Below are 21478 nucleotides of genomic sequence, written 5' to 3'. Positions count from 1 at the left end.
TCTCCTCTCAAGGCAAAGGAGGTGTACTGACTGACAAACAGTAGTTCAAAAAAATGTAAAACACTTTCAGAAGGAAGTTTTTCTGGTTACAATGTTAAGTCATCAGGGTTTTACTTTGCATAAATTCCAGAAGAGAAATTGGCATCAGAAATAGAGTACCTTGAATCAAGACAGTTTATCAAAAGCATGCATGCGATAATAGACCATGTGAGAGATGCCAGTGTTCAGCGTGATTTCTTCTCAATGGTGTGGTTGTTCTGTTCCCCCACACACAGTTCTGTAGCCTAATACATTTTTATATTTACATAGGCGGTTTGCAGGGTTGAAAACCTCTCTCTATCTGAGGTCACCCAGTGCACTCTGCCAAGCTGGCCTCTTAGAGGCAGCTGGAAAACATTTTAACATCCTATCAGTAAGAACCAAGGCTTCATAACAACAAACTGAGGTCTTTGGTAGTTAACGGTCTAGTATTCTCTGACTTCTGTAAGACTAGTCACTTAGGAGGGAACCGAAAAGGGATGCTTAGAAATCACATGACCCATCTGGAATGGCCTCAAGATCTAATGGTATACTGAAAGCTAATAGGACAGCAGGGGATACAAGAGCTAAAAATACCTCATGGAAAATGGATTTTGCTTACAAACAAGGAAAGCATGAAATCCCCAGGAGAATTTTCAATGTTGGGATCTTCTTGCCAAGCTAATTCTTTCAGCCCAACTCTCAGAGATTTAAAGAAAAAAAAATCAAAACAAAACAACATTCTATTTAGTCTTGGGGTTCCTTGTGTCCGGAACGCTACTGTAGGCTGCTTAGCAAAGGTTCGTGCTACCATAAAGTGAGGTTGACTTAGCCACACTGGAGTCACTTTCATAGGAGCATGTAGCAAAATGCTAAATTAGGCATTAATTACTCAGTAATCTGTCACAACGCAGTATCATTTTAATTGGTATGTTTGCCAGAGAAATAAAACATGTTTCTCTTCACTCCTTCCCCTCCTCTTTTAAGAAGTACTGACTGCCAATAGTTTTCATCTTGCTGTGTTTTGAGCAAACATATTTTAGTGCTGCCAGAGAAAGAAGACAAAAAATGCTAGCGGTGCTGGCAAGTTCTTAACTTCCTCTGGACTTCTGTCAACTTGCCTGCTCTCTAATCTAAGCCATTGCCCTTCAGACGACTGGAGCATTTACTGACAAGAGGCCACAGTTTAGATCATCTGGCCCAAGTGTATTGGATATGCAAACGAAGTGCCAAGTGTGAGCCCTTGTTTGTGCATGTACCCTTTGAAACATGGCTGTGCCTCTGGGCTCTATGAATGCGGTCCTCATTCTTACCCACTTCCCCCCAGTCTCTCCCTCCAATCCTCTACATGGGTAATGATCCTTTGCCCATGAGCACGTACCTCCAGCTCCAGCCAGACAATGGAGAGGGGAAGAGTCCCAGCTCAGTCACACACACTGGGGGTCCAAAGGCACACTTGTCTCCTGAACTTCCTCTGGTCACCTCTCTCTAAGTCTGGCTAACACTCTGGGGTGGTGTTTGGAATCAGATGTTTTGGCAGATGGCACGGTCTTTAGGGAAATACATGGATGCTTTCTAGCTATTAGAAGCCTGTTTATATCGATCCTCTCTTTGTCTCTGAGGAATCTGCCCCTGTGACTGACAGGATGCTAGGGAGGGGCTTGCACTACACTCCCCCATCTTTCTTTCTCACTCCTTCATTCTTTCCTTCTGACTCCAAATCTCTGTTTTAAGAGAATACCCAAAGACGAGTTCCTTTTGCATTCAGTGTATAAAACAGTTATCCACTGGACAGAGAACAAAAACAGATGAAAAGTGGGAAATAGGAATCAGACTTGTTTGACAGCTTCTATGAAAAATGGACAGCAAAACGGTAACAAAGAGGCTAGATTCTGAGCACTAAGATTATATGGAGGCAACGGCTGAGTCTGACGAGGGAACATAGAAATCTTAAAGAGGCATCCCCTCATATCAACATAGCATGTACATTGGCAGAAAGGAAATGTTTTAAAATAAGCTGTATACCTTTCATCAAGAGTCTGCTGTTTTTCGTATGAATCATAATTTGGCTTCAAATATAACCCAACTTGTATACAACTTATGGAAATTTTCCTTTGCTTTTATCTATGTCCTTTCCCTAGGTGGATATTAGCTTATGATTGCATTAGACACTGACTGACTAAATGCAAACCCAGTAGGAGATATTTTTGATTTCTTTTTCTAATGTGATATTGTCAATTAACAATGTGCATTGCTAAGCCTCTCAAAGTGTTGGGAACAAGTTTTTGAGCTATTAAAGACACACTGTGTGTCAATTCATTATAAAATCTTAAACCATGCATGGGGGCTGGGGAAGGCTTGGGAAAGCCATGTAGTGTAGATGTGGATTATCCTTCATTTCTAAAGGAGACAAAAGGAAGGAGAAAGATTCCATTGCCAAGTTACTGTACCCCAGGTAGAAAGGTATCACAGGAAGGAAAAGGAGAGTGAGCAAAGGTAGCAAGAAGAAGAGGAGGAGGGAAAGAAGAAAAGAGGGAAAGAAGAGGAAGAGGAAGAATAGAAAGAAAAGAGGAAAGAATTAAGGGACATGATAGGAAGTCACTTCCCACATAGCCCATTTCACCTGAAGTGTGCCTGCTCTTGACTCCCAAAGCTGCTCATTGCCTGGGAACTGTTCATCCTGACAAGTGAATGGAGTTTTCAGAGTGATTGTCTATGATTCTTCTGTCCTAAAATTTCCTTAAGTGTAGGAGCAGATATTTCCACCACTACGGTAATGTATCCAAAGGTCTTTTTTCTTCTTTAATAGGAAAGGAAACACATTTAATTTAAATAAATAATGCCAACTGAAAGTATTGGCGTGCCCTAGCTTTGTTAAATTATGTAGGAGTTGTATGTTTAAATCTATACATCTCATCTATCTTGCCACATATCTAAATCTAGCCTGACCATTCTGAATAGGAGGTAGTTTGCAGGATGAGCATGAAGCATGGCTTCTTTGCCTTCCCAAACACTTGGTGCTTTATGCCTTTTCCTGATAGACAATGTTGACCTGCAGCCGGGGTCTGGGGGTCTTCTGCTGTACTGATAACCAGGACTGATTATGGAAGGGTTTAGGGTAAAAAGAGAGGAGTTTTGGTATTTTCTGGACATCCTGGTGACATAGCCTTCATTGCATTGCTCTGTGTGAGCTTTAGGTTACTATTTCAAGACTGTTTCAACTGTAATGAGTTATGAGTAGATTTTCCTCATTAATAGAAAATGCATGGGAATGCTGAGATTTTAGATTGTTGGGCTGAACTGTAATACCAGCAAATTTCGATGATGAAGATGGGCTCCCCGACACATGGCCACATTTAGAGAAGAGGGTATTTAAGTAGTAGTTAAAGGTTAAGTGGTATCATAATTGAGGGGCCCTAATCCACTAAGACAGGTATCCTTACAATAGGAAGAAACACAGTTGTCTTTCTGACTTTACATACAGAAGGTAAAGAGGCCACAGAAGACACAGAAAGAAGGCAGCTATATAGGTGAGAAGGAAATTTGAGTTTTCAGTCTCTAGAACTGCAAGAAAATTTATGTTGTCTAACCCACAGTGAGTGTGTGTGTGTGTGTGTGTGTGTGTGTGTGTGTGTGTGTGAAGTTGGCAGTAAGATACTGCTTGGAAAAATCACATTCTAACAACAAAGTCCCAAGTGAATGACTCAATGACTCAACACTAACTCAGAGAAAGGTGCTCAGCCCCCTCAGTTGAATCAACCTCACACTCCTACCTACTCTCAGAGCAAGAATTCTTGGGATATTGCTCTCTCTCTCTCTCTCTCTCTCTCTCTCTCTCTCTCTCTCTCTCTCTCTTTCTATCTCCCTCTGCCATGTGCCTTCAAGCCAGCTCAATTTCCCCATAAGCAGAGTCTGCAGGCCCAGAATTCTGACAGTAGATAAAGCACATTTGCCACCTTCCTTCTTTCCCCAAACCATGTGATGACATCATGGAGTAGTGTAGAAGGGACTAAAGAGAAGTTGTGTGTGTGTGTGTGTGTGTGTGTGTGTGTGTGTGTGTGTGATGTGGGAGTTTCTGTCAGTAGAGGAGAATTGGAGTACCACTGAATGATGGAAAGTGAATGTGATCACACCAAGCAGTAACTAGAGTGAAGGGTTGAGGAGTCACTTAGGTTCAGGGGGAGGGTGCAGCAGGAGAGTCCAGAAAGGGCTCAGAGTCCAGCTGAGGAAGCAGGCTAAGGGATGAGAGAGATCAAATGGTAGGCGTCTTTATCATTCAACAGGCTGCACACCAGGCACCAGCAGCACTTACAGAAGGAGGAAGTGGCTTCCACAATACTTGGCACCCATGTGTTGGTACCTCACAGAAACCCTCTGTATGGTTAAGGTGGGGCAGTATCTAGCTTGCCTACCAGTCTGGTTCACACATCTTTGAACCAAATCTACAGCTGACACACTGGTTACTCTAAGAGCATTACCAGAGTTTGTCAGCCTAACCAAACGAAGAAGGAACCTTCCAGTGTCCATGTGTCTCCACAGTCAGATACCCCAACTATGGAGAGCTTGCCATAGATTTGCTTAACTTATAGAAAAATGGACCATTCATAGAATCAATATGTCTGAGCAACATGGCTCCAGTCTAAAAAGATTCTTGTCCTGATGATAGCTTGGTGGAAAGGCCACCAGCAAATACAGGGTACAAAGCTAAAAGGCGCCTCAGTCTCAGAATCTAGTTGAATTGGAGACTCCATGAGAAGCAGGAAGTTTTTCATCAAGGAACTTGACTAAATCCTCTGAACCACAGTGGTTGCCAGTGTGAAATGAACACACATCCTTTATACTTGAGTACATTAATGTAACTACTACATCTAATATGACTGAGACAACTGAAGGAGAGTCTGGGTCATAGCAGTTATTAAGATCAAAAGTAGTGTTTCCTCTGCTAGTCAGGGTGAAATGTTTGCTCACCTCCCTTTATAGCCTCTGGCTTCAGCATGGAAGTGATCCTGCCCCTCAGAAGCCTCTCCTGACAGACCTTACTTCATAGTGCTAAGTCTCAACCCATGCAACTGTACTCTCTTGTCTGGTTCCAGCACACAAGCTGTAACGTTCTGATGGATTTAATATTAAATGATGTTTCTGTCAAAGCTAAGACTGTGCTCACTTGGCTGACTATATATCCTGTGCTCCCCTTGCAGTCAGTCCTCTGTGTGTGATACAATGGGGTAGATCCCTCCAGAAAGTACAGCAGCACAGAGCACCCACTGTGTGCTTGGTGCCTTCATTTATTTATACTTCTACCTATAAAAGAATGCTATGATCACCCCCTCTTTACAACTGAGGAAACTGAGGTACAGAGAGGCTAAATGACTCAAAGAGTTGCAGCTACAGTGAGTCTCAAAATCTGAATTTTGTCACCGGCTTCAGAGTCTCATCTTACATGCAATTCTGAATGTTAATCAAGTTGACTCTAACTTTTGTCTTCCAAAGACAGATGTATGCTAGACAAACTTTGGCTGTGATGCGCAGCATCAGAGAAGCAACCCCAGATAACACCCTGTTAGGGCTCACCAGTCCTCCTTAGAAGACTGTGAGGCTTCTGGGGTCACAACTGCAGAGGGAACTTATCAGTCCTAGAAAAACATTGGCATGATGATTGGTTTAAGTCACACTTTATGGGGATTTAAAGTAATTTAAATGCAACAAATTTGATAGGTTTTGATCAAATGTATTTATCGTGAGAAACGTTCACAACCAGGAATGATTTTAGTCACCCAACCAACCTGGCCACCAATGTGTCTATTTGGAGAGCAAAAATTCAGTTGGCATATTATGCAGTCCCTTGCTGACATTTATGATTTGAGAAGATGAATCACACTGAAGTGCTCCCTGAATGGAGGTCCTGGAGATTCAGCTAACAAGACTGCCATGTCACAACTACATAGGACTTGAGCTACTTGTCTTCAGAGACGATGACAATCAGATGGTGACCACCATATATGTTGATAGAGCTCACTTGCCTCCCAGACTTTGTCCTCTCACCCCCATGTGCTGTACTCTGTTGAGTTCTGTGATTGGGAAAAAAAATGGGAAAAGGCCTGGATATCAAGGCAGTGACAAAACCCTTCTGCTTATTTAAACTATAACAGATCTTTACATGGAAATGCCTTGATGTCTTGTGGGATGAACAAATCCATCACTAGAAATAGAAAGATAAAATCATCATTACCATCACCACCACCACTACCATCACCACTACCCCCACTGGGCTTCTTGTTAGATTTCTCAGAGATTCAGCGGCTTCCAGTTTTCCAAAGCAGGGACTAGGAAAAATTTTCATCCATGTCTATGTGCAAATGGGAAGTCCTCTCACACGGAATCTGAATTAAATGGCTAGAAATTGTGCATCAGGGCCTTCTGAGATGACACGTGGAAACTACATACATCGGAGTGATTCTCCCTAAAGTATCAACTTGCTTCTCCTCTGCCTACATCGAGTCAAGGATTTGCCGTGCACTTCACCGGTAACCTATGACCTATCTTTCCCCATATTTTTGTTTATAGAGCTCTTCCCTTGCCTTCTTTCTCTCTTTAGTTTCACTTAGTTATAGTGCCCTCCTTCTTCCAGGCATCTTTCCCATGTGCTGACCGAGTTGTCCGATTATTCCCATTGGGAACAAGCATGTGGTTCTTTTGTTTTAAAAACACAGGTGTGGTTGCCAAGCCCTCCTTTATCCTCCTTGTCTTCCCTTTGGCGCTGGCGCAGCACAAAAGCCAATTATTCTTCTGTTGGTACATTTAGATACATCAAAGAATTATCCTTCATTCTCTCTAAGTGAGCTTCCTGCTGAGTGCATGGATAATTTAAATGTTCCATTAATATCATGTATTACATTTCTCAGGTGGCTATGTTACAATGAACATAGTAAATCTTGCTGCTGCTGCTGCTTCCTAATGATGGAGGAGTTAAGCAAAAATTCAGGAAGCAGGTTGCCAAAGTGTAAGTTCCCGTGGAGTCATTTGCTGCATTTCTCAGCCTGAGCAAAAATTTAGTCTGTTTTCTTGTCTGTTAAAACACTAGTACTCATGAGGACCCAGCACACACAGCAAGAGCTCATCCCAGCATCAGATACCAGGTAAGTATCCTATACATATCATCATTGTTGAAAAAAGAAGGCGTAAGGATTTTCTGACATTGCCTGTTTTCTCCCCACCTCCTCCTGAAGTGTTTTTTTTTTTTCCTCCACCTGCCTTTTCTTTGTCCACGGACACATAATGTTCCCTGAGTGATGGGGGAGTAAAGATTTTAGATATGCCTCCCCTGTGCTTTGACGTTAGTTTCCATGGTAATGGGTCACAAGTTCCAGAGGCATATGCAGTCATTTTCCACAAGCAAACATATTTAAAATATTATAACAATGCTTGGTTAGCTTAAGGTCTCTCATTTTGCAACCTCAAGTATTCTAATCACAGCCAAGTCCCAGGAAGAAACAGATGCAGCTTCTGCATAGCTAGAAAGACATGGCTCATGTTCTATTTTACAAAGCTTCTGAGAGCAGTTTAGGGGACAGGTTTTCATATTGTCACTACTACCATACATGGGAATCTTCGGAACTTGCTGAGCTGAGCTGGCATTAGCTTTGGGTCAGAAACAAAACAATTCCTACTAGTCTCCTGATCAAACAGGAATATGGAGCAGTCAGTTAGAAGTAGAAGGATGTTCTTGTTGAAGGCAGTCACACATAGTTCCAGAGGACTGTGGTCATTTCTGCCATCAAGCCAGCCTACTGAGAACCATTAGCCAGACAGGACTTCGGCTGTGTTTCTGGTGGGAGTCATGAAATTGCATTGTTACAGTGTTGGACTCTAGGAAGTGGCTCAAGGCAATAAATATAAACTTTGAGGTCAAAGCGATCTGACTTGGACTCCTGGTTTTATTGTCTGGAACATGACTCCAGTTTCCTTCAACTGTCCAATAAGAGTTGTAACAAAGGCAGTGTTAGCACTGGCATAAATATTCTTAACCTTTCTTTGGCCATTACTTAGTACAATTATGTTTATGCTACCACATTCTCCTGGTTAAGTATCTAAAGGGAAAGTAATGATCCTGCAAATCAAGGTACAAAGACAACACTCAATCAAAAGAGAAAGCCTTAGCATTAGAATAAGATACAAGGCCAAGAGAGATAGAGCAGGAAGTGTTACTGGCTCTACAATATGAACCACCCGCAAAGGAAATGATCAGTCACAAAGGAAAGGACTAGTCGTAGCCAACCTACCAAAAATAAAAAAAAAAAAAAAAGATTAAAAACCAATCAAGGCTTCACGGTATCTGTGAGCTTTAAACAGGATAAAGGTCAATAATGAATGACATAGTGTTAAAGCCTGCATGATAATGAGCAATCATAATGACACGGAAGTTCCAGGAAAAATCAGATGATGTCCAGTAGCCATACTAGAGCATTAAGGAAATCTACGAGACTTTCAAGAAAGAATTTCTACTTTGACAAGCACTTCTTTTGATTAGCGATGAAAAGTTAAGTGATTAAACTGAGTAAACTGAGCTATTTTCAAAAGTTAGCTATGGGAAAAATATTCCCAGATGACTGGATAAATAAGCGATTAACTGTACCCTCAGCAATTGTTCCATTTTATTCTGCATGTTCGCTTGGGCTTTTGAGTCGTGGCAGAAATTAACCACCCACATCCTAAACATCCCTACTGAAATCTAGTTTATGATAATCATAAGCTGCTTTTCAAACAGAAAGATGACAGTCTTCAAAGGCTCTTACAAATATTCTCCCAAATCATCCCCAAAGAGGAGGAGGCTAGCAATTTGACATCAGAGCTTTGCTGTTTACCCGGCTCTGGGAAAGAGTCCAATATACCCCCAGATTAGGATACTTGGAAGGAAACGGGAGAAGCGAAGATTTAGCCAAGGATGGGAGCCTAGTGGGGAGGTAGTCATAATGTTCACCTTCTCTTTCAAAGTTCCTGGTTTTAATAAACCTAGCTTATTCTGCTGGCATGTGAAGCCAACGTTGTTCTCCAAGAGGCTGTGCAGCCTTTGTTCTTGCCTGATGTGGTAGGAGAACCAGGGACAAGGGTATTTCTTAAGTGATGATAGGTAAACGAGATCATCCACCCAGACGCTGGGGGATAGAAAAAGTCCCAGTGGAAGAAGTCCTACAACTTGTGAGCTCACTGAGAGACACCTATGGACTCCAGTCAAACAACCAATGATCCCAGTGTGCCTTCCATTGCCACTGGCACCCACAGTCATGGAAAAGCAGAAATGTTCGGTAGTGGGTGGAGAGAAAGTTGGCTTCCAGCATTACAGAAGAGAAGAATGCAAGGCGGAAGGCAGGATGTTGGTGTTTACCCTTTAGGCAAAGTGTCATGATCCTGTTTTCTATGCAAGTGCAGAAGCAAACAAACAGGAAGAAGGCTCATTTTTTCATAAGGAAAGAGAACTGAGATTTGATCATGGAAAGTATCTGTCTCCCACCTCCCTCCTCTCTGTCTTCCACTCAACAAAGCTACAATGCCAAGCTGCCAGATGGCAAAGCCTCAGTTCAAGAGGAAGTTCTCTGTGAGACTTCTTAGGTTGTGGGAAGGGAATGGACACAAGGCCACCAGAGTAGTATTGCTTCTACGTTGAAAATCCCTGAGACAAGGATGCACCAAACATTGCCCAAATCAAGCTGCATGTATTCTTAGGTTTTTAAAACATGCACGTGATCAAGATACAATCCTAAACTACTTTGCAAATTACCTGAAATGAACCATAGCCAGGGTCTGGTGGCCACCCAACAGAGGGATGAAGAGAGACACTCAGGAGTGTCCTGTGGCTGGCTGTTATTGCTCAAGGATCACAGCTTTCTCAATAGCAAAGGCAATGTGTTATATAGCTGTGAAATTCATTCAGTGCATGTGATTTATTGTTAGACAAGATCTCACTATGTAGCTACAGCTAGCCTAAAACTTAGCCATATAGACCGAACTGTCTTTGAGATCTACCTGCTTCTGCCTATTGTAGTATCAAAGAGTTCCATGTTAGCCTGGAATGGAGAATAACAAAGGATTGTTTATTTAGGGATAAACTCACAGTAAGGGTAGTGATTTGCAGTCCTCTGCATGTGCTGGAAGCCGGAACCAAATCCAGCAGAAAAAAAAAAGGGCCATGCTTGCTTTCCATCTGCACTTATACATAGTACATGAGACCACACCCAAAGTGGGCCGGTATCTTAAAGGCCATTGGCTAAAGGAGTTCCCACAGCATCTGCCTACTGGAGACCGGGGTTAAAAAAATGTATAGATCACCATGTCTGGCATGATTTTAAAAAAATAAATAAACAGCTATAAATTGAAAGTGGGAAACATCTACAGAGAACATCACTGAAATACACTCACATCAAGGTCGCGTCTTACTACTAGCTTCCATGTTAGCATGATTTGACAAATAATCCTTACTGGTAATGTCTGTTGAAAGCTTTCAAGGAAGAGGTTGTTGGTTCATGTCCAGTGTTAGCAGATACGCTCCTTCCGCCTGTCTGTATATGTGATACCTCATGCTTTCACCCAATTCTTGTAGCTCTCCCTCTAGTTTTAGAAGTAGATACCCTGTGTTGGGGAGCAGAAGCAGTCATATCCCTGTGCCTTGTTGTCTGTCAGAAAGCCTAGCCAAAAAGTTCAGTTGGATGACTATTTCAAAGACAAGGTAGAAAAGTGTAGAAAGAGAAACTCAGAGAGACTTTTGGCTTCCACAGAATAAACATGGTCCAGGGCTAAAAGATGCTAGACCTGAAGACAGGCTCTCGGAGGGAAGACAAGTGGCTGAAATACAGTAAAGGAATCGAGAAGAGAGGAAGCAGAAGGCGGCTATGTGGGCATGAAGATATGGAAACATTCTGCCAAGCAGAGATGCATTGCTCCAGGGGCTGCTTCTCTGTGTTTTCTCGCTTGTCAGGTTCCAAAGCTGTAAAATTCTTCTACACCATTAGATTTACCAGTGACTGGCACACAAGCTCCACTGTTTCAAATACTTCAGTTCTTAACAGCACCCCCTCCTTGTAACTGCTACTTTCTAGGAACAAAGTGCAGGAGACTGGACAACTGACAACCTGCTTCCCATTCCTAGTTAGAACGTTACCCGCTATAAGGGTTTCATTTATTTCTTTAAAAATTTGCCTCTGTTGCTGGTATGTGAGTCAACACTAACAGCTGAATGAAAATGAATGAACAAGTAGCAAACACATATCACCAAAATGTCTCAGCAGCATCTGGGATTTCTTGGCTCCACACTGTAGTGTTATTTGTACGATTGTTGCTCTCTTAAAATATTTACATATATCCATCCCACATTCTTCTTCTTTATGATGAGTGGGAAGTTCTTGTGCCTTCTGTCCCATTTCTGTGAACTCTTGTCTTCTGGGGTCACACTCTGTCAATCACTGCCCTCCCCTCTACTGGCTCTTGCAAAATAAATAAAATAACATCCCGTTTAACCTTGAAATTTCTGTGACACTCTTTGGCCTTCTCTCACTGACAAACAACAGAAAAATTTATCTATAGAGCTCAGCCTTCCCTTCATCCTTTGCCCTTTACTCCTAACTTAAGGGTGTCTAGTGCTAACACTCAACTCCATCAATGAGGTGCTGATCAGTTCCAGGAAATGGTTTTATATTGGAAAGGGATCGCGGAAGTTCCGAGATGCACATTCCCGACAAAGCATCATGCTTGAACTCTCACAGAGATGAGCTTCTTGTGAGGATGGTCCCTAGGATGGAATTAGCAGCACCAATGCAGGGAGTGACGCTCTGCTTTATGGCCATGCCGGCTTTCCTCTTCTTTGGCTGCTCTCTTCCTTTCCTCATTGAATTAGTATTGACAGGGTGCTGTTGGATGCTGTCCATGTATACTGAGACTAGAATAACATACACAAGGAAACAGACAGCATCCTCCACACTCACCTCTTATACACTGGTATAAATAAATATAAACAAAATTCTCCTGAGGTAGTATTATACATAGATATAATTTTTGATGGATTATTTAAAGTGTTGTCTGATTTGCTGACAATAACTTTGATAAAGAAAATTTTAAGTGTGAAAAAGCAACCTTTCCCAGGCTCCCAACCTGAGAGTTGCAAGTTTTCAGACCCTAACAGGGGACACTAAACCATATTGCACTGCACAGCAAACACGCAGAAAAGCTCAGGCGTGGGCTGAAAGCATTATCCTGTGTAGTATCGTAGCATCCCCTGGATCACCCTTCAGACTGCATTCTGTCTTCAGTCACACAGAACTAAAGCAATTAGAATTAGATTCACAAGTGACCTTGAGACAGAAAAAAATCACAGCGTTTTCAAGGGGAAAAGAATGTGACTTTCTAGTTCATGCTCCTTTTATGTAAAAATGATGCTGCCTCTAAGGAAGACACACACGAGCCCTTTGAAACCACAAGGTTATGTCTTATTATCTGTAACACAGCATTGAGATCACTCACACACACACACACACACACACACACACACACACACCAGTTTTGCACAGCATAAAAAACTGGTTACAGTTTCACTAATGCACTCTCCTAATGACTTTTGACTTTTAAAATCACAGAGAAAGATGTCTGAATTTTAAGGTTCTCCCAGTATCTAGAAATGAATGCTTTGTTTATCATTACCCTTACGGAATCATTGCAATCATTATCAAAGTCCTTCATAGAAAACACCAAGGAGACTACCCCAATGAGAGAAGAAGGCACTGCATTGTTCTGAGCATTTTCTCTCATCATTTCCTGGAAAGCAATAGTGCCAAGAGGATTTCAACGTGTTCACAGTGTCTCAAGAAAGTCCATGTCAGTAGCAGTGTGGGATAAAGTGCCAGCTAGTGCCTCTGTGTCTTCCCCTCTGAGAAAGGCACAGAGAACTCAAGCTATTACTAGGGAGAAAAGCCAACCACTAGAAACTGTGTTCATTTGGCTCAGGATTTGCTAATTGGAAAGCCAGCCTACTAAGAATGGCTTAATGCTATTTTATGTCAACAAAAGGCAGGCAAGGACTTTTATGGACTCTGGAGTGTCATCTTCAGAGTTTTAATCATCGAACTCTGGAAAGACAAAATTCATTCCATCCCGACTGCCACAGCTACCACAAATAAGGTGTCACACTCAATATAAATTCATTTCTCAGATTTCCAATAGATAAAGAAGTCCCAGATCAAGGCAACGGTAGATTTGGAGTCAGGAGAGGAGTTTACTTTTAGGGTCACAGATGTCAATATCTGTTTCCTCACATGCTGAAAAAATCTGCCTAGGGCTTGATTCCGTTGATTAGGACTCTGCCCTCTAACAATCGAACTCTGAATCCCCCCTCCTGGTCTCATCGCCTTAAGATTTCAACATTTGAATTCTGACGAAAATGGAAAGCTTTCAGACCACAGTGGCTGTGGAGGGCCAGTTAATTCAGTGCAGAGGTTTAGATGTGGTTTCCTAGAAGCTATTCACTCTAGGTCATGAATGTTGGGTAATGGATACAGGTAGAAAATGAAGATAATAAGGTCCTTAAAGATGAGAGATTGGCTTCAGAAGCAAACAGCTTTAGAAGGTAAATATGCTGGCCTTTTCCACATAAGCATCGCCCCCTGGTGTCCACGGAGAGAGGACGCTTTAAGAGAAAGCATTCTTGTCATGCTGCCTTGTAAGAAAGAACAAACTGCTATCCCAGTGCCAATTACCCATGCTCTCCTTCCTCTAGCTCTTCGTCCTCAACTGCACCACTGGAAAAGGCAGGTGCAGCACGCAACAACAAACTTTCTCAGTGCGTTTACAAAAGAAACTGCTCACCTTCCTGGACCTGGGGGGAGTTGGGAGGACCTTGGTCTTAACATAGAGTAAGGAACCCCGATGGCTTCTTGGCCTGGAGAGGGAGGGAGGGGGGGTATGAGTGGAGGGGAGTGGAGGGAAATTTTTAAATATAAAAAATAAACCATAAAAAAAGAAACTGCTCTACTTCCTAGAGCATGTTATTGACAGGCGTATCATTAATATTTTGGTTTTCCTGGCAGGGATTTGATCAATTGTTCAGTTCTGCTGAGCTCAAAATAATATCAAAACACAGTGTTGTAGCGGTTACTTGCCATATTGGTGATGGCCGCACCACATCTCAGGAGGATGCTCACACTCAGGCCGTTAGGCATTCCTGTCTACATATGCAGATGGAAAGTGACAGCGCTTGCTCCTCTCAGCTTCCACAGTGGGAGGAGCTGAGATTGTCCTAGATACTCAGTACCCGCTGTCGAACTGATATGACCAGATCCACTGATCTGGTACCAAATGGGCAGAGGAACTAACAACAACAACAAATGACACGATGACGATGATGATGACGATGACGACATCAAAGCCAACACCCTTAGAGGGAAAGCTGTGCGAGTTCCACATTCCGCATCTACCTAAGGATGGTAACCCATTTAGGAAGGTTACATTTTTGAATCAGTGTGTGGGGTAGACATCCTATAGGAGAGGCTCAGCACACTAATGGCAGGAAGTGGAGGTGGCTCCTTGCCACACTAACCCACCAGAGCTCTCTATTGCATGAGAAGAGCTACCCCGTGACAGAACAAAAGATATATAATCTTGAAATAATTCCTCCCCAAGTTTACTGATGTTTAAACAGATGAGTGTCCTTTGTGCTTGGGATGCAGCTCAGTAGGCTTCTTGTCTAGCATTCTGGAAGCACTGCATTAAACTGTGGGTGCTGGTGGATGCCTAGATCTTAGTCAGTGTTCTATTTCTGTGAAGATCACCATGACCAAGGCAGCTCTTAAGAAATAAAGCATTTAATTGAGAGCTTCCTTACAGTTTCAGAGATTCATCCATTATCATCATGGTAGGGAGCATAGAGGCATGCAGGCATGGTGCTAAAGAAGTAGCTAAGAGTTTTACATATATCCTGACCCACAGGCAGAGAGAGACACCCTGGCATGGACTTTTGAAACCTCAAAGCCTACCTCCAGTGACATACTTCCTTCAACAAGGCCACACCTCCTAATCTTTCTAAAATAAAAGCCACTTCCTGGTGACTGAGCCTTCAAATATATGCGCCTACAGAAGCCATTCTTATACAAACTACCAAAGTTTATAATCTCAACTCTTGAGAGGTAGTTGTAGGAGGATCAGAAATTCAGGATTACCCACCACTATATATGGAGTTTGAGGCCAGACTTGGCTATAAAGGGCCCTCACAAAAACAAAAACAAAGTATTGGATATATTTATTTGTGCAAAGGCAAGCCCCAAACACAGAGATATATTTCACTTATTTTGTTTTCGAATGAAAAGATTTTTTCTAACGATCATCTTTGTGCTAAGTTCTACAGAGCACTGTTTTTATTTCATTAACATGGCTGATCATGAATGGGCTTCTGGCTAAATCTACAGGAAATACTGTATTTTAAAAGTTCCCTAACATGTCAAAATAAGGCCAAGCATTCCTAAACTGTGGTAGAAAGGACATCTTTTTTTTTGTTTGTTTGTTTGAAACATCCGAACTGGAACCTCATAGTTGCTCAACTGTAAGTCATAGCAGGCCTTTTCTTGGATTGCAGTCTGCTACCCCAAAAGTAAATGTCATAATAGAAAAGGGATATTTGATAATCATAAATTGTGATGGCTGATATTTCTCAGGCTGCCTGTGTCCTGCCCACTTCTATATTTAATCTATGATACAAGTATATGGTTACTGGTTAGCACCATAGTAGGCAGAGTGGTACCCTCTCCCTCAAGACATACTAGCAGTAATCTCTACAGCACGGAATAGAGGCTGGCTTTGGACACACCTGTATTTATACATGAATTGTGATCTGAAGGTAAGAGTAGGCTGGATCATGCAGAACAGAAGAGCCACCGTGAGAAGAAGAGAAGCAGAGAAGGCCCCATGGAGATGGAGGCAGATACTAGACCCATGCGGTCCAAACCAAGAAAAGCCTGGTGCTGCTAAAGGTACAGAGTGAGGCTTCACAGTCCCTCTCCTGAGAGAGGATGGACCCACTAATTTGATTTCAGTTCTGATTTGGGATAGGGCAAAATGTAACATGAGGGACTGCACGTTGGGGTTTCTACCCTGCCCAGTTCCCACAGCCGGTAAGCCCCAAAGAAAATCACATAGAGAGTCTGCATTAGGTTATAAACTGATTGGCCCATTAGCTCAGTCTTCTTATTAGCTCTTATCACTTATATTAACCCATTATTCTTGTCTATGTTAACCACATGGCTCGGTACCTTTCACAGTGGGGCAGGTCACATGTTGCTTCTTCGGTGGTCTGGGAAAGAATGGCAGGAATGGGCTTTCTCCTTCCCAGAATTCTCCTGTTCTCATCACCCCACCTCTACTTCTGTCTGGTTGACCCGCCTATACTTCCTGCCTGGCCAATCAGTGTTTATTTAAAACATGATTGACAGAATACAGACAATTCTCCCGCATCAGCAAACTAGTCATTATAAAAACCATCTGGGGTAGTCATTGGCTAACAGCACCTGAAGGAAACTCATGCATGCATCCTTAAAGTTGACAAACCAGAATCTCAGAGAGGTTAAACTATCTTTCCAGAGCTGCACAGCTAGCATTAATATATGGAAGCAGAGATATTTTCTAACTGATGGTTACCTTACTCCTCCCATGCTCTAATCAGAGCCACGTGCTGACTTTCCAGCCAACAAAGCACCTGTGTGCTTAGGAGGGAATTAAGGAAATGCTGAATGCGTGCTGAGGCAGTGTTTCAGGGCAGCCTCATCCTGCAGCTTCCTGCCTCTGGAATCAATTTTTGTTTGCATTAGAAGAGCCATTAGAGTCTGTACATCAGCAATTCAGTTCATGTGTGGCCCAGCTTCCCAACCAAGGGATAAGACAGTTCTATACTTGGCCCCGAGAGGACCCGTTTTATTTCTCTAATCACAAGTATCATCGTCTTTACTCATGCTGGGAAATATTACAGTGGAGGATGGACATTAAGTTAAATGTATAAAGAGTCTCCAATCAATCGAATTGTCTCATGAAACTAATTTTAGAAAGGAGGTCATCAGATAGATTACAGTAGGTTTGGAAATGAATTGAGGAGAGGGACCTCACATTCTTGTTAGACAAAATAAACTTTCGACCTTTGTATCACAAGATAGAGATTTTACTACCCTCTAACTGAGTAGTTTTTAGGGGCTATAAACTCCTAAACTCTCTAGGAGCAAAAATAGTGATTTTTAGACTTCATGTAGAAGAGGCTGACTTGCTGTTCCCAGCACTTCTTCACTGTCAGAGATCTGTGCTCTAAGGTGAAATTTGAGTAGAGTTAAAACAAGGTTTCCAGTTAAAACAGCACACCTGCAGCCAGGAGGCCCCACATGCCAAGGCTAGCAGATTATGTGTTGGGGGTGAGAGACCTCACCAGACTGCAGGCAGAGGCTTTGAGGACATGGGGAGGGAGCCTAGCGACTTGGGAAGGCACGGTCCATCCCAGATTTATTAAAGGAGTGACAGAGTAGTCTTGCATCTGTCATCTTCCATTCTGCTTCGTTGTAAAGGATGCAGTGGTGAGGAGGCCTGTCAGCTCGTGGGAAAGGAAGCAGAGGTTACTAGAAACCAACAGAGATCATTGGGGCCAAATCGGGTCACCATAAACTTGTTTCCTTTTCCCTTGGCCCAAGATAGGAAGATTGCCTGAACTTTATGATGGCATCTGTAAGATGTCCAACTTGTCCCTCAAGACACTATTGGAGGGTGCTTTATGGCAGTGGGCATCATGGTTCTCTTGAAGCTATTACTTTAAACAAATGCATGAACGAAACCTGAGGCTGGGCCAGGCAAATAATTCTGATGACAGTATGAAACCGGTAGGAGAACTAGGTTGATGTAACCAGGATTCTTAATTCTCTCATATGTAAGCAAAGTCTGAAGCTCTGCTCTTCAGTGAAGGCTTAAAATGAGATGCTGATTTGAGTAAAGAAAACAATCACAAATATAGAAAGGAAAGATGCTATTCAATGGTGGGTTTATAAAAAATACTTGGGGATCAATAAGCACTAGCAATGCAGTAGGGAACATAATGTTAGGTTGTATTCACAGACTAGTAATTTAGATAAAGACTGGACTGACAAGATGACTCAGCAGGTAAAGGAACTGGCCATCAAGCCTGATGACCTGAACGTAATCCCCAGGATTCACATGTTCGAGGGCGAGAACCAACTCCTGCAAGCTGTCCTACGACCTCCATGCTCACCGTGATACAAACACACCTTCACAACCACACCGACTTATGATAAGTACATAATAAGTAAATAAGATTTAGGCATATTTTAAGACAAAGAGATATTAAGGCTTTCTTGTCACTAATTGTGCTTTGAATACTGGTCTGGTCCCCGATAACAGAATAGTACTGGTATGGATAAAGAGCGACTCACTGCAAGGGAAGCAATGACATTAAAACACGTGCAAACATAAAATGCAATGAAGCGTGACTACTCTGAAAAGAAAAGTCTGTATAAGACAACAATTATTTTCAAAACTTTAAAGTGGCAAGAGCTGGGGAGATGGCCCAGAGGTTAAAAGCATTACCTTTGCAGAGGTCCTGAGTTCAGCTCCCAGCATCCACCTGATGGTTCACAACCCCATGCAACTCCAGTTCCAAGGAGTCTGCTTCCCTAGACACTGCAAGCATGTGGTGCATATACAAACATGTAAGCACTCATACACAGAGTTCTTTTTAATTGGAAAAAGCCACAGCCAGTAATATGAACTCCATTCTTGAAGAAATTCTCCTACCATCTCTTCTTGTAGTGGTGTGGCAAAACCCCAAGGAGACTTTATGTGCGTGATAACATGATATGCTCGATATATCTCAAAGGGGGAGACTTAAAGCACTTCTGGAAGCTCATGGGATCTTTTCTGGCTCAATGTCATCAAGAACATCCTAGAAACACACGTTACCCAGAATGGAACGGTTCATCTATCATACATGCAACAACCATGTCTTGAGCAAAAATTTTTCAACATGTGTGGTGCTGCATATCTTTAGTTATTAATGATTGTTTCCAATGCTATAGAGTAAGGACACGTGTGCTTTAAAAAGATCAAAACATCTTTTATCAATAATTAGCTGTCTCTTTCCTCTCAAAATTTTAGGACCTTTTGTGGCATTTTTTTAAAATATTTTATTTAGTAATTTGTGTTTACTTTGGCTAGGTAGAATATTATATCTTACATAAAGATCAAATTTTCCTTTTAGTTGAAAGGTTACTATAGAAACAGAACAGAACCATTTTAATATAGTCACGCTCAACCTTTTACTCATGAGCCAACCTATTCGTTCAAGCATTTCTCCCTAGGGGGTACCAGGTAATCACCAAAATTTCACCCGGTAACTACCTAAATTTCCGTTAAATTACCAGTTGCGAGCTCTCATCCCACTTCCTCTATTAAGGTGTGCAGAACTCTCATTATGTGCCGAAAATCATGGATCACAGAGAGGGCAAATTATGGCAGAATTCTGGTAGGTTCTGTAATCATGTAGAATCTGTATGATCGTTTTCATCCATATTACAGATGAAAGGGAAGTTCAAAGGGTGGGGCATATAAATAACACAACCCAACCGGAAGCAGAGGTCTACTGAGTGTACCTTATGGTTCTATCTGACACCCGACTACCTGAGCAATGCCTGCTGTTCACCTGCACTCCCTCCAACCCGAGGTAGAACTGAACAGTTTGCTGCAACTTTGTTAATGGGACATTACCATGTTCTCTCTCAAGCTCTCCTTCGCTGTAGCACCTACACAAAATATTCCCAGTAGATTTTGCACCCATCAAGTCTGAGTGAAGAGTCTATTGCAAATAGATTTACAAAACCTTTCAAACCTTGCCAGCTAAAGGCTCTCAATCTCACGTGATTTTAAGGGGCAAATAGCCAACGTAGGAAACATTGAGAAGAGGAGATTTGGCGCCCTCTAGAGAGAAATGCTTGAGTAACTAGGCCAACTCACAAGAAAGGGGTCAAGAGGGACTGGGTTAAAATTCTGTCTACAGGATATTTTCAACTAAAAAGGCATGTCTGATTTCCATTTAATATATAACATCCTATCAGAAGTAAGGCACTAATCATTGTATCAAAATATTGACAATAGCTGATATCAAGCCCCATAAAAGTAAAACTTACACAGGAAGCTGGCTATTTAAATATGATCAACTGAACTCCTGTCAGCAAAAAAATAATTAGAAGGTTTCTTTTTCTGAAAATTCAAAACACAAGAGAATAAAATATTCCTTCTATCCATTTACTTTGTTCAAGCAAATTGGCCTTTGTAACTATCCTCTGTGTAAAATCCTGCTTCTTCTTTCCGAGTGTCTCTCGAAATCCCCAGTTCCTTTTGCTGTGATCAGCAGCAGATGAAGGGAACAGACAAATCCTTACGCTGAGACCTCTCCAACAGCAATTAACTGAAGAGGACTAAAAGACCTGTTACAGTATTTTTTTTTTTAATTTAGATCCAATACAATACTTGGGTCCCATCACACTTAATGGCATTATTACCACTGCGGAGCTGGAGAGCTGTCTGCACTTCTGGAGCTGAAGAATTTTCAAGTCCTTTATCTCTGTCTCCCTATCTCCCTGTCTCTCTGTCTATGCCTATCTGTGTGTCTGTCTGTGTTTCTGTCTGTCTGTTTCCCCACCTCCCCTTCGTGTGTGTATGTTCAGTTTATTTCTATCTGGCAAAGCACATCATAACAGCAATCACTTGTCACAGAAAGGTACCCTCCTGTGTAGGACATGGCAAGACTGATCAGAGTGGGGTGGCGAGGGTGGGGGTGAGGGGTGTCATGAAATCAATCTATCTCATCAGGGAACAGAATCTTCTTTTATTTTTGTTAGCATACGAAACCATGGGTTTCATTATGACATTTTCATGCAGATTGTACTAGTTACTTTTCTCACTGCTGGGTGAAACAGTTTAAGGGGGCACCCGGGTTTCTGTTGGATCACAGGGGGCAGGGTTTCTATTGGACCATAGGGTGCAGGGCTTCTTATAGACCACAGGGGGCAGAGTTTCTTTTGGATCACAGCTTCAGTGCCTATGGTCTATCATGGCAGGAACCCATGGCATCTGGGACAACCTTGTCTGTGGGGGATGACATTTGCAGAGACTGCTTCTCCCATGGGAATGACTGACCAGGAAACAGAAAATAGAACCGGAAGCCAGAACCTATAACCCTCAGGCTCTGTCTCCAGTGACCTACACCTGCCTTGTTGTACCTATTTCCAAAAGGCTTCACAAAACTCCAACGCAGCATCCTTAGATGGGGAACAACTATGTCAAGGTTTCAACCTGTGGGGAACACGGTGCATCCAAAGCAAAGGACGTTGTGTGTCATTCACGTCTCGATTGTTTTCCTTCCCCTCCTAATGTCGTCTCGGGGACA

The 21478-nt window shown here is 42.3% G+C and overlaps 1 protein-coding gene across 1 annotated transcript in view; it reads right to left on the bottom strand.

Annotated features, from left to right (window-relative positions):
- Positions 1 to 21478, bottom strand: part of Dock10 (dedicator of cytokinesis 10) — a 253512-nt gene that overhangs the window by 199999 nt on the left and 32035 nt on the right. The gene's annotated exons all lie outside the window — the stretch shown is intronic.

The sequence above is a fragment of the Arvicola amphibius genome, chromosome 8, assembly GCF_903992535.2.
Source record: "Arvicola amphibius chromosome 8, mArvAmp1.2, whole genome shotgun sequence".
Lineage (NCBI taxonomy): Eukaryota > Metazoa > Chordata > Mammalia > Rodentia > Cricetidae > Arvicola > Arvicola amphibius.
Note: the sequence above shows the minus strand (reverse complement) of the source record. Positions and strands in the feature narration are given on the sequence as shown.